Source organism: Vipera ursinii (genome assembly GCF_947247035.1).
Source record: "Vipera ursinii genome assembly, chromosome: 12".
Lineage (NCBI taxonomy): Eukaryota > Metazoa > Chordata > Lepidosauria > Squamata > Viperidae > Vipera > Vipera ursinii.
Window position 1 is genome coordinate 14,108,372 of NC_139525.1, and position 12,573 is coordinate 14,120,944.

Sequence of the window (12,573 nt, forward strand, 5' to 3'; positions counted from 1 at the left end):
AAGCCCCACCTCTTTTCTACGTGCATCAATCTTGCAATGCTGCTTCTGCAATCTGCCCCTTTTCAATGCATACGTGCACCCATGGATATCGGAATAAGCGAACAACAGAGTTGGAAGGGATCTTGGAAATCTTTTAGTTCAACCCCCTGCTCAAGCAGGAGACCCTATACCATTCCAGACAAGTGGCTGTCCAGTCCATTCTTAAAAGACTCCAGGGATGAAGCACCTGAAGGCAAGCTGTTCCACTAGTTAATTATTCTCACTGTTAGGAAATTTCTCCTTAGTTCTAGGTTGCTTCTCTCCTTGATTAGTTTCCATCCATTGCTTCTTCTTGTCCTGCCTTCAGGTGCTTTGGAGAATAAGTTGACCCCGTCTTCTTTGTGGTAGCCCCTTAAATATTGGAACCTTGCTGTTATGTCTTTGATAGTCCTTCTTTTTGCTAGACTAAAGGTAAAGGTAAAGGTTCCCCCGCACATGCGTGCTCATCGTTTCCAACTCTAGGGCCGGTGCTCATCTCTGTTTCAAAGCCGAAGAGCCAGCGCTTGTCCGAGGACGTCTCCGTGGTCATGTGGCCGGCATGACTAGACTCCAAAGACGCACGGAACACTGTTACCTTCCCACCAGAGTGGTCCCTATTTTTTTACTTGCATTTGTACGTGCTTTCGAACTGCTCGGTTGGCAGAAGCTGGGATGAGTAACAGGCGCTCACTCTGTTACACGGTACTCGGGATTCGACCCACCAAACTGCCGACCTTCTGATCGACAAACTCAGCGTCCTAACCCACTGAGCCACCGCGTCCCTTATTTTGCTAGACTAGACATACCCAATTCCCACAACTGTTCCTCATGTCATTATATTCTTCACATGTCTAATATGGCATTAGTTACATCTGCAACCTTGCCAGCCTTAACTGTAGATGTTCCCCAAGATGTAACTCAAGGAATTAGGCCACAAGCAGCCCAACTATCTCCAGACAGATACTGATCTTCAGAAGTCTGGAGTGGATGAAAACATCAAAGGGAACATTCAATGTCTGAGTTTTAGCACAGGCCGTCACTTCAGTTAAGTCTCTTTTCTGATGATTCCAGTGAATTTGCACTCACATTGCTCCCTCCCCATCCGATCTGTGGGACAAACGGGCTTACTCTGATTCATTGGGCCAGAAGCGAGGAAAGAGATCCCAATGCAAGAATGAGCTCCAGGCAAAAGCTAAATCCCTGGACGAGAATAATGGAGTTCAGCTAATAATGGGCCCCATCCTTTGAGAAGACCCTCTGGATTGAGTACACAGAAAATGCCATAAAGCCATAAAGGGATTTGCTTGGTTTATGGATTAGCACATTGTGCAAACCCAACAAATTGCAGAGTTAAACAAACCGCAGCTTAGCCCGGTGTGTGAATTCAACCTTGGCTTTAGATGATTTGGGGAAGTGTCTCCAAAGCCAAAGATTTGCCCTACGTTCGCATACCATTCAGAGCCATCACGCCATCCGTCTGGGTTTGACTTAGCATAATGTGTGACCTACTTATGGCTTATTCAACAAGCTGCAATGAACCCAGCGTAAGGTGTGAACTTAGTCATTGGGGGAGGAAATTTGCCATCAGCTATCATCACTTAGCAGGGTTTTTTTTCTCTCTCTCTCTACCAAAGCTACTTCCAGGACCCTCAAGGAAAGCAAAGTCCACTTTGGTGGCTGAATTCTTCGTCTCTCTTCCTACGCACTCCCTCCCAAGATTTTGTAATAGAAACCCAGAATTTGTGCTGTGTCTTCTCAGTGATATTGATATAAATGGAAAAAGCACGCTAGCTAGAGGAACCATCTTCCCTATAATGAGGTTTGGGTGTGAGAACTGGACACTAAGAATGGCTGATCGAAGAAGAATTGATGCCTTTGAACTGTGGGGCTGGCGTAAATTACAGCCCGAGGAACTAACAGAGAGGTGCTAAATTGTACAAAAGCAGACACATCAGTAAAAGCTAAAATCATAAGACTACATCTGATTTACTTTGGCCATATCATGCATGCAAATTGATTGGAGAAGGCAATGATGCTAGGAATGGTTAGTGGAACAAGAAGAAAGGGCAAGCAAAGAACACGCTGGCTTGATCACATCAAATCTGATGCAAAGATGAACATGCAACCATTGAAAGAAGCTGTGCTTGACAAGGTAGCATGGAGAGCACTTGCCTACAAAGTCACCAAGAGTTGGACTCAACCGAATGGTTAAAAGCAACAACTTCTAGAGATGGACGTTTGCGTTCACAGGATTTAAAAACAAACCTCCACAGGTCATCTTTTCCACCTGCTGGAATGAAAAAGAGGGGCCGTGACATCTTAGTTTCAGAAGGAAAGGGAGACGGGGTGCTCAGGGCCACAAATCTGACTTCACAGAGACTTTTCCTCTGCCATAGCAAAACCAGAAATGAATTGACCCTGATGCCAAAGAACAAGGTGGAATGTATATACAAGGCTGTTCCAGATGAGTGCAATAAATCCTTGTGGCATGTCCACATTTCATATGGATTCCTCTAGATTTTATGGGCAAGAACAGGCTCTGTGCGGATCAGATCAATTTCTATCCTTTGAACCAGGGATGGGGAACCATAGCCCCTTTATGACGTGTGGCTCAGGAATTCTGGGAGTTGAAGTCCACAAGTCATCAAAACGGCCATGGTTCCCCACTTCTGCTTTAGACAGATACACCAAGCAGAGACAAACTGATCTAGCTCTAACAAAAACTGTTGATCTATAAAAGAATCGCCTCATTTACACACAGGTGTATTCTGCTTTAACTACACCTGGCATAGAGAATATTCAAACACTACAGTAAGTCAATAAACTGTGTACTGCCCAGAGCCCTCTATGAGGGAGATGGGTGGTTAAGAAGTTTTAGAATAGAATAGGAATAGGAATAGGAATAGGAATAGGAATAGGAATAGGAATAGAATAGAATAGAATAGAATAGAATAGAATAGAATAGAATAGAATAGAATAGAATAGAATAGAATAGAATAGAATAGAATAGAATAGAATAGAAAACAGGGAACAGAACAGAGAATAAGGGATAAGGGATAAGGGATAAATTATAAGGATTAGATTAGATTACATTAAATAGATTAGATTAGATTAGATTAGATTAGATTAGATTAGATTAGATTAGAATAAGATAGATAGATAGATAGATAGATAGATAGATAGATAGATAGATAGATAGATAGATGATAGTCACAATGAGCTTGTAGTAATAAAGTACAATATTTGTAGCTCAGGGTTGAAATAAGGGACCCTTGGTGCTCTCTGAGCTTGGTTGTTTTCTTGCAGATGTATCATTACCCAAACTAGGTAACATTATCAGTGTTAAACTCAACAACCAAGCTCACAGAACAACAAAGACCCCTTGGAACCTTGCTTGTGTCCAGTGTGGCTGTGTTTGAACAATATGTAAACCCATGATTTATTCAAGCATGTTTACTCAATTTCCTAGATTTGCACAGTCCTTGAATTCCTTAGCCTGCCACTGGCTGGGATCACAAAGGGACTCTAGCATAAATGAGATAGCCATGTTTGAGCTCAGTTTGTTGAATCAATCCAATCTGGGGCTCAACCCCCAATTATCATCTGAGCATTTCAGCTAAGCCATGCTCTTTTACCTTTGGGAAAATAAAGTTTCCCTATCCCCATTTCACAGCTATCTCCAAGCCAAACCCCACCGAGGCAAGTATGTATTTGCATGACAAAGTTCACTACAAAACCCATGTCGTGCAAGCAGGGACTTCCCTGTGTGTGTCGGTGTCTACAGCTACATGATCAAAAGCTCACCTCTTCATAAGAGATATAAAAAGCACACACCAACAGAGGGTTGAACCGCAGACTCCTTAGTGCTCTCTGAGTTTGGTGGCTTTATTGCAGACGTTTCATGACCCAACTAGGTATCATAATCAGGGCTAATGTGCAAATAATCAGTGCTAGCATTGATGATGTTAACTAGTTTGTTTAAAAAAAAGGACTGCAAGAAAACACCTAAGCTCAGATAGCACCAAGGATCTCGCAAAAAAATCACATAGCTATGGACGCCACCATCTTGACTTTTTTTGAGCTACTGCTTGTTGACAAACCTCATGCTATACCCCCACTACCACAAACAATCTAGTCATCCATCTTGACGTGTAGCCTCTCAGCAACAGTCTGAAACTGGCCACAGAGTGCAAACATTCAGAAACAACCGCCTTGGTTTGAGTTGCAAAGCTGGCAGATTGCCTGCTTGTTGGAAGAAACTTTGAGCAGAAGCTGGATTTCAGTCTGTTTGTTTGTCTACAGCAATAAAATACAGAACAAAGAGGATAAGCCGGGTCCTCAAGAAGAAGATGAGGTCAATATATATTTGGACAGATATTCCAACTGATTGCACTCCACCATTGATCTCTTTAAGTTCTCAGGAACTGTCCAGACTCTAAGATAGTTGGAAGACAAAGGATGCCTCTTTATTGCAACGATAAATAGCTTAATTCAGCATGAAACTGTTCCCATCCGGTTTGACCTTAGGGATAAATTGCAGAATGAAGAGGAGCTTTGTGGATTTTATAGTGAGCTGAGTGATGATATTGGTCCATACTGAAATGAACAGGCAGTGCATTACGAAATACAGTAAGACGCTAAGGAAGAACAGTTGGGAGGGAGATGGTGGATGACTCCTTTACCCTCAGCGTAACTTCTCAAGATCATTCCTTGGCTCTTTGATCTGTTTGGTCCAGACTGTGGGGTTGTTAATTTAACTGGGTTTTAGATTTACTCTTGGGGCTTGAATTTAATTTAATTGTTTTAATTGTTTTTATTTTTTTGTATTTCATGGTTTTAACTGCCCTGTAAACCGTCCTGAGTCCTACGGGAATAGGGCGGTATACAAATTCAATAAAATAAAATAAATAAATAAATAAATAAATTCCTGGGGAGGTAAAATTGTGGGAGGATTGTACTCTAAGATGCTTTGAATTTTCAGAGGGAAAAAATAATAAGTGTTTGTTATGCCAGCGGTCCCCAACCCCCGGTCCATGGACCGGGATTGGGCCACGGCATGTCAGAAATGGATCCACGCAAACAAACGAAGCCCATTTGTGGGATGCAGGTACCACACAAAACCAGGCCCCCTCCATTCCACAGGAAAACCTCTCTCCACAGAACTCGGTCCCTGTTGCCCAAAAGGCTGGGGTCCACTGTGTTTTGCCACAAATGCAGGCAGTAATCAATTTAAAACAGTTCATTTAATGGCTGTTCGAAGTTACAAAGTGGCTTATGACCCTTTTTCACACTTACGACCACTGCAGCATCTCCAGGTTCACGGGATCAACATTCAGACGCTTGACAACTGACTCATATTTCTGAGGGTTGCAGTGTCTCCTGGGGTCATGTGATCCCCTTTGGTGACCTTCGGACACGCAAAGTCAAGGAGGAATCCAGAATCACTTCACAACCGTGTTAGTAACTTAACAACTGCAATGATTCACTGAACAAGGGTGGCAAGCAAAGGCGTAAAATGGGCCAAAACGTGCTTAACGAATGTTTCACTTAGCAACTGGAATTTTTGGCTCAGTTGTGTCGTAGGTCAAGGAGGACCTGTAAATGCCACCTGCAGATCAGTGAATCAGTAAAATCATCTGAGATAGGAGGTAGTCTTCTGAGATAATTTTCTATTACTCTGCATGTATTGAGCTCAATGGTATATTATTTATGGTTTGTTTTTTTTTTAAAAAGCCACCTGTAATTAGACGTTCTCATTAGTACTAGGCTTACTAATACTAATTTACTGCTTGCTGAAAGAAAACAACTGTTGCAGAGCAAGTCTCTGGTCTTGTAAATGAGCAAAGGGAACAAGAAGCTGTGAAAGGCACTTAAACAAATTACTGTTAAAAATGGAATATCTCCTCATTTTATTGAGTGAATAGTTTTACAAACAGCTCCCAAAGAGGTGCTAAACTCTGCTTCTATATTCTTATACTTCCTACTTCAGAAGTACAGAATAATTGAGTTGAAAGGGACCTTGGCAGTAAACCCTACACCAGGGGTAGGCAACCTTGGCCCTTTTCTGACTCGTGGCTGGCTCAGGAATTCTGGGAGTTGAAGTCCAGGAGTTATGAAAGAGCCAAGGTTGCCTACCCCTGCCCTACACCATTGCAGACAAATGGTTGCCCAATCTCTTCTTAAAAGCCTCCAGTGATGGAATACCTACACGTCTAGAGGCAAGTTGTTCCACTGATTTAAGTGTTCTAAAATTTCTCCTTAGTTCTAGGTTGCTTCTCTCCTTGATTAGTTTCCATCCGTTGCTTCTTGCCCTGCCTTCAGGTGCTTTGGAGAATAGCTTGACTCCCTCTTCTTTGGGGCAGCCCCTTGGATATTGGGATCCTGCTGTCATGTCACCCCTCGTCCTTCTCTTCATTAACTTGATTCATGATTTTCTGGAAACTGATTCTGCTCAAATTATTAGAGCTCAGCAACTGACACCAGTGCAGACTACAGAAATGCTGGCAGGATTTCTAAGAGGAAGGGACTTTGGAGGTCTTCTAGTCCACCCCCACCCCCACCCCCCCCCCACCCCCGTTCAAGTGGAAGACCTCACACCATTCCAGATAAATGGCTGCCCAGTCTCTTCTGAAAACCTGGGTCTGATTCAGGCGTCATTATTGTAGGAAAAGAGTTGCATTAGTTTTTAGGAGCCAAAAATCAGGATGAAGTCCGACAGCTCCTTTTCCAACTGGCAATTTATATTTATTTAATAAAATAAAATTGAATTTCTTTGAATGTATTAATGTAGTACATTCAACGCACTACTCAAATGTAGTGCCGTGCACATTTTCATTTTATTAAAAATTGTTCCTGAACTGCAGCTCAGGACAGCTAATGCCTCGTCTTCATAACACATGTCGGTCGGTAAAGGCGCTATCAGGTTCCTTCCAATTCTCCTGAAAATCAGGGGTACCTCGAGCCACTCTTACATTGATGCAAAACAGACAAAATTCCTCAAGTCAGTGGCACTCTGTCTGGGTAAGCAGGAGTAGAATTGTGTTGCTAATCTTCTCCTTCCTAGTCAACAGAATTTAAATTACTATTTACACAGACTCATCTGCTGGGGGAAAGCCTTGCAAGAACGGAAAGTGGGTCTCTGCGGTTGGAAGGACAAGTGGTAGCAAAAGGCCGCTTAACGGCTTCAAAAGTATTTAGATTTTGTCATAGAGAGCCAGGTTGCAGCAGTGGTTAAGGCACCAAGCGAGAAACCGGGAGACTGTGAGTTCTAGTTTTGCTTTGAGTACAAAGCCAGGTGGGTGACCTTGGGCCACTCACTCTCTTTCTTTCAGAGCAGTGGAGCAGTGGGCTAACGCCTCCTTAAGTAACACCAGCTGCCTGCAATTAGTGCAGGTTCGCGTCCCACCAGGCTCAAGGTTGACTCAGCCTTCCATCCTTCCGAGGTAGGTAAAATGAGGACCCAGATTGTTGGGGGCAATTAAGCTGACTTTGTAATAATGCCGCTTGGGGTGTGTGTGTGAAAGCCCTAATAAGCAGGCATATACATAGAATGAAGGCTACTGCTAAGCTTGTAAGCCGCCCTGAGTCTTCGGAGAAGGGCGGGATATAAATGGAATTAAAATTAAAAAAAAAAATAAAATGTAGGCAGGGACAGCGGTGAATCACTTCCAAAATCTTGCCAGGAAAACTGCAGGGACTTGTCTTGGAAATCACCAAGAGTCGACACAGGCTACGGCATACATGCACGTAGGCACATACACAAAGTCGTTGCTATTGGTCCCATGATCTCATGAATCTAGTTTCCCCCACTGATTTTGCTTGTTGGAAGCCAGATAGGAAATTTACAAATGGCAAACTTGACCAGTTCATCTCTCTCTGAACATCTCTGTTTAGAAAGAGATTCTTTGAGGGTTACACTGAACATGCTTAACAAAGAGTATCTTCACTTGGCAATTCCCGTTCGGCTCCTCGCGTCCCCAAGTGTGTTATCTAAGCCAAGCACTTGAAACGATCTTTTATTTACGCTCCTTTACATTTCTGGCAAAGCAAAGGGATGCCCTAAATGTGGCGATTAGCTTTCCAAACCTAGAGTTCAACTTTGCCAAGGAAGGAAATTCTCTCCGGCATTTTTTTTTTCAAATGATGATGTCATCACCACAAAGTCCTACCTTGGAGAATAGTGATGGAGAACAAGAGGATAGGATAGGATAGGATAGGATAGGATAGGATAGGATAGGATAGGATAGGATAGGATGGGATGGGATGGGATGGGATGGGACGGGACGGGACGGGACGGGACGGGACGGAACAGAATAGGAATAGGAATAGGAATAGGAATAGGAATAGGAATAGGAATAGGAATAGAATAGAAACAGAATAATAAAATAAATAATAGAATAGAATTATAATAGAATGGAATAGAATAGAAACAGAATAATAAAATAAATAATAATAGAATAGAATTAGAATTAGAATTAGAATTAGAATTAGAATTAGAATTAGAATTAGAATAGAATAGAATAGAATAGAATAGAATAGAATAGAATAGAATAGAATAGAATAGAATAGAATAGAATAGAATAGAATAGATGGAAGGGACCTTGGAGGTCTTCTAGTCCAACCCCCTGCTCAGGCAGGAAACCGTATACCATTCCAGTCAAATGGTGGTCCAATCTCTTCTTAAAAACTTAAAAACTTCTTTTCTCCTTGGATAAAAGCAAAAGCATGACCTCTAATCTGCTACAGAATTTTTATGTGTGTGTGAGCCTGATCCTAGATCTGGGCAGGTTTCTAACAGCATCACACATTCTTCAATCCACCTACTTCTGAATCCTGATCTTAAGGCTCAAGACCATCCTGGAATTGGACAGCCCATCATCTCTCTTTGATGCTATGCAACAGCCTTCATCCCTCATTGCTGACTAGGCTAAAGAGTAATTGTTTCTCCTTTTTAAACAACAACTTTGAAAGGTGATGGTCTCACCTGCACAATCTCACAAAAGTTTAGATATGTTTATCTTTTTTTTTAAAGCCTAGTCCTGAAATTTCTGGCCACTATACTGTTTATCCACTGAAGTGCCTGTATATGAATAGAAGCAGAACACACTCGCCTACACACGCAAACCAACTATGACACAGCAAGTGACAACTTCAGAAACATCTGGATCCAAGACCCAGCCTATCCCCCAAGATCACATTTTCCAAATTCGCCAAGCAGTGGGTCTGAAGAGGCCTTCTGTCCAAAGAGAAGTTGCTGAGGGTCACCCATCAGTGGAACTTATTTGTAACACCAGAAAAGGGTGTTTTAAACAACAGGACTGGAACAAGCGCTCTCTCTTCTCATTTGGAACAGGACCAGGAGGAGACCACGGCAAGGTCAAGAGGCCTGCAAACCAAGAATAGTTCAGAAGCTGGCCTAGTGTGGGAGGTGAAGTCGAGGTCAGCAGAACCTTTGAGACGTGTGCAGCAGCTCAAAGGGGTCCACAGTAAAGCAATATTCAGCTTATGCTAAATTGACAGAACGGTACCTAGCCAAGGTGCAGAGACTCAACTTTCTGCGCTTTATGATGACTGCAATCCTGCTCTAGTTTGGATTTATTTTTTTCCCCTGGTTCTTCTGCGTCAATGGATTAAGACTCAGTTCCCTGCATGTTCCTCTGGTCCTTCAGTTCTCTATTAATGTGCGGTGAACAAAACTAGGAGCCAGGATAGGATTCAAAAGTACTACAAGTGTATTCCAGGCTACGTATGCATGCTAACAGAGAATGAGGTGGCTGGTTGGAGTCACTGAAGCCATAGGCGTGAGCTTAAAGGGACTCCAGAAGATGGTAGAGTACAGGAAGGCCTGGTGGAACGTTGTCCATGGGGTCACAATGGGTTGGACACAACTTCACAACTAACAACAACAACATGCATGTTAAATCTAGATTGTTACTCCTGCTAAGTTGATTTCTGAGGAAGCTTGTACAAACGGGTATGCCCACAATTTGAGTTGACAAGCCTACAAAAAGCCATTTTTGGTTGTCACTTGGGTAGGCCACAGCAGTAAACCAACAGTCACATCAAGAGCCTTGTACCGCAGGAAAGAAATAAAGTGATGTAGCTCCTTTCTAACATATTAATACTTGCGTGCGTACACACAAACTGCCCAATACATTGCAACCACTGTTAGTTGATCACAGCTGTCTAAATGGTTGACTAACACAATCAGCTGGTGACATACTGCACCCCAAATCAAGGTGTCTGATAAAGGAAATCCCCTTTGATTTACAACCACTCATTTAGCAGCCGTTCAATGTTCCAAAGAACTGAAAAATAGTAGCACATCCTCATGCTTATGACAGTCAAAGCATCCCCAGTCACATGGTCATGATTTGGGCACTTGGCAACCGGTATGTGATTTATGACAGTTGCAGTCATGGATCAAGGGATTGCCATTTCTGACATTCTCAGCTGGCTTTCGACAGTTAATGGGAAACCGAGCAATTTGCTTAACAAGTGCTGCAAAAAAAAGTGGCAAAATCAGATGCAGTCACATGATGCCTTAACACCCACACTGCTTAACAACTGTTTTCCTGGTATATTTGTACGGTACGATTGTACGGTATATTTACGGTAAGCATTGCAGAAGGTAATTCTACAGTACAACGTGCTGGTTCTCCAGAGGAGAAAGAGACTTGTCAGAAGCCACGAGGGCATCAAAACACTATTGCACGCATCGTTGTGTGTCATTGCACACTTCACTTGGGCGATGACTTCACGGTGATGCCTACGCAGGAAATCTGCCATCCTCCAGATGCTGAGAAACTAACTTCCAGCAAGCTCAGTTGGGAGGGCTCAACACCTGAAATGGATGGAGTTAAGACCTAGGTCAGGGGTCCTCAGCCTTGGCAACTTTAAGACTAGCTGGCTGAGGAATTCTGGGAGTTGAAGTCCAAAGTCTTAAAGTTGCCAAGGTTGAGGACCCCTGCGTTAGCTAATGAGGGAGGTTGAGATTAACTACAAATTAGCCCCTAACACGTTATGTGAACACAACTAAAATTGGCACAACACATTTTGTTTCCAGAGTTCAGAAGAGCCAACAACCCTGCACCTAAAATTATCATATCCTGCCTTTTATTAAACTGATGGCCTATTTCCCGACACTTAAAATTAACAGCTTCAAGCAATGGCTGAGCTGAATGCTTAGACCCAAGAACCAAAACCTTCCTTCCTTGACACCTTTGCCAATTGTGTTTGTGTGGCACAAACAGTTTGGACCAACCCAACTCCAGGGGACATTTAGGCTCAGAGGGCCAAGTTAAGCCCTGCAACAGGGGGTCTTCCAACTTGGCCCTTTGATGACTTGTGGACTTCAACTCCCAGAATTCCTCAGCCAGGCACGCGTGCCTGGCTGAGGAATTCTGGGAGTTGAAGTCCACAAGTCATCAAAGGGCCAAGTTGGAAGACCCCCTGCCCTGGTGTGAAAAGGAGAAAAAGCAGAGGTCAAGGAAACAGGTCAACCAAGCCAGAAAGGCAAGAATGGATTGTCCTCTCTAGAGGACAAAGCTGGTCACAAAAAAAAAAAGACCTGCCAGCCTCTCTGCTCCTTTTGCAGCTTACTCCAGAGTAGAGGCTTGCAAAGGCAGCAACTGACAGGAGCCGGCCACAGGCATTTTGGCCCTCAGCCAAGTCCACGTGCTCCGGCACAAAAAAAAAAACCACCAACACGGAATATTTTTGCCTTTCTCAGCCATCCTGATAAGACCAGGCTGTTGCTTGGGATTTGGCAGGGATCTGGAGGCGACCCTCCAGCTGGCAGGGGAAGGGGTGATTGAGCCCCACAGATCACACTTGGGGCCTTGACCACCCCCTGCCAGTCACTTTTCCTAGGATCTCAACTTTTTCTTTTCTTTTTCTTTTGCACTTTCTCAAAGTTGCAAGGAGGGGAGGGGGGCCACTTTCCTTGCGTCCGGCCACCCACCTCGACCTTCCTTCAGAGGAGCCCACGGATTCCTCCTGCCCTCCCCTCCCTCCCCCCCCCACCCGAGGGCTCAGGGGCCAAGTCTTCCTGGCAGGATTCCCTGCCAAAGTGGGGAGGGGGTCTCCCCGGGCAGCCCGTGCCCTCCCGCGCTCCCCGACCCCTTTGATCCTGATTCGAGAGACTTACCCCGCGGACGGGATGCGCTGCCAGGCACAGGGCAATTACCAAGACGGGCGCGCTGCAAACCAAAAAAAAAAAGGGGGGGTGGGGGGGTGGGGAAAAGGGGGGGTGTCAAAATGTCACGTTTTTCCCACGGCAGACGCGACCCCCCCCTCCAAGATCCTGCCAGCCCCCTCTTTTATTCCCCCGGATCTGGACACTCACCCGGCGAACATGCTGCCTTCTCCTGAGCGGCGGAGCAGAGGCTGGACCCCGCGGGAGAACGCGGCTTTGGAGCCCCTTCCGCGGCCGGACCCCCGCGCCCCGTCCCAGAGAGGGGAGGCGGCGCGGCAGCGGGAAGGGCCGCTCGTGTGGACGCGCGGGCAGGACACGTGAAGAGAGGTCTCCGCCCTCCCGAAGCGGCAGGGGTGAGA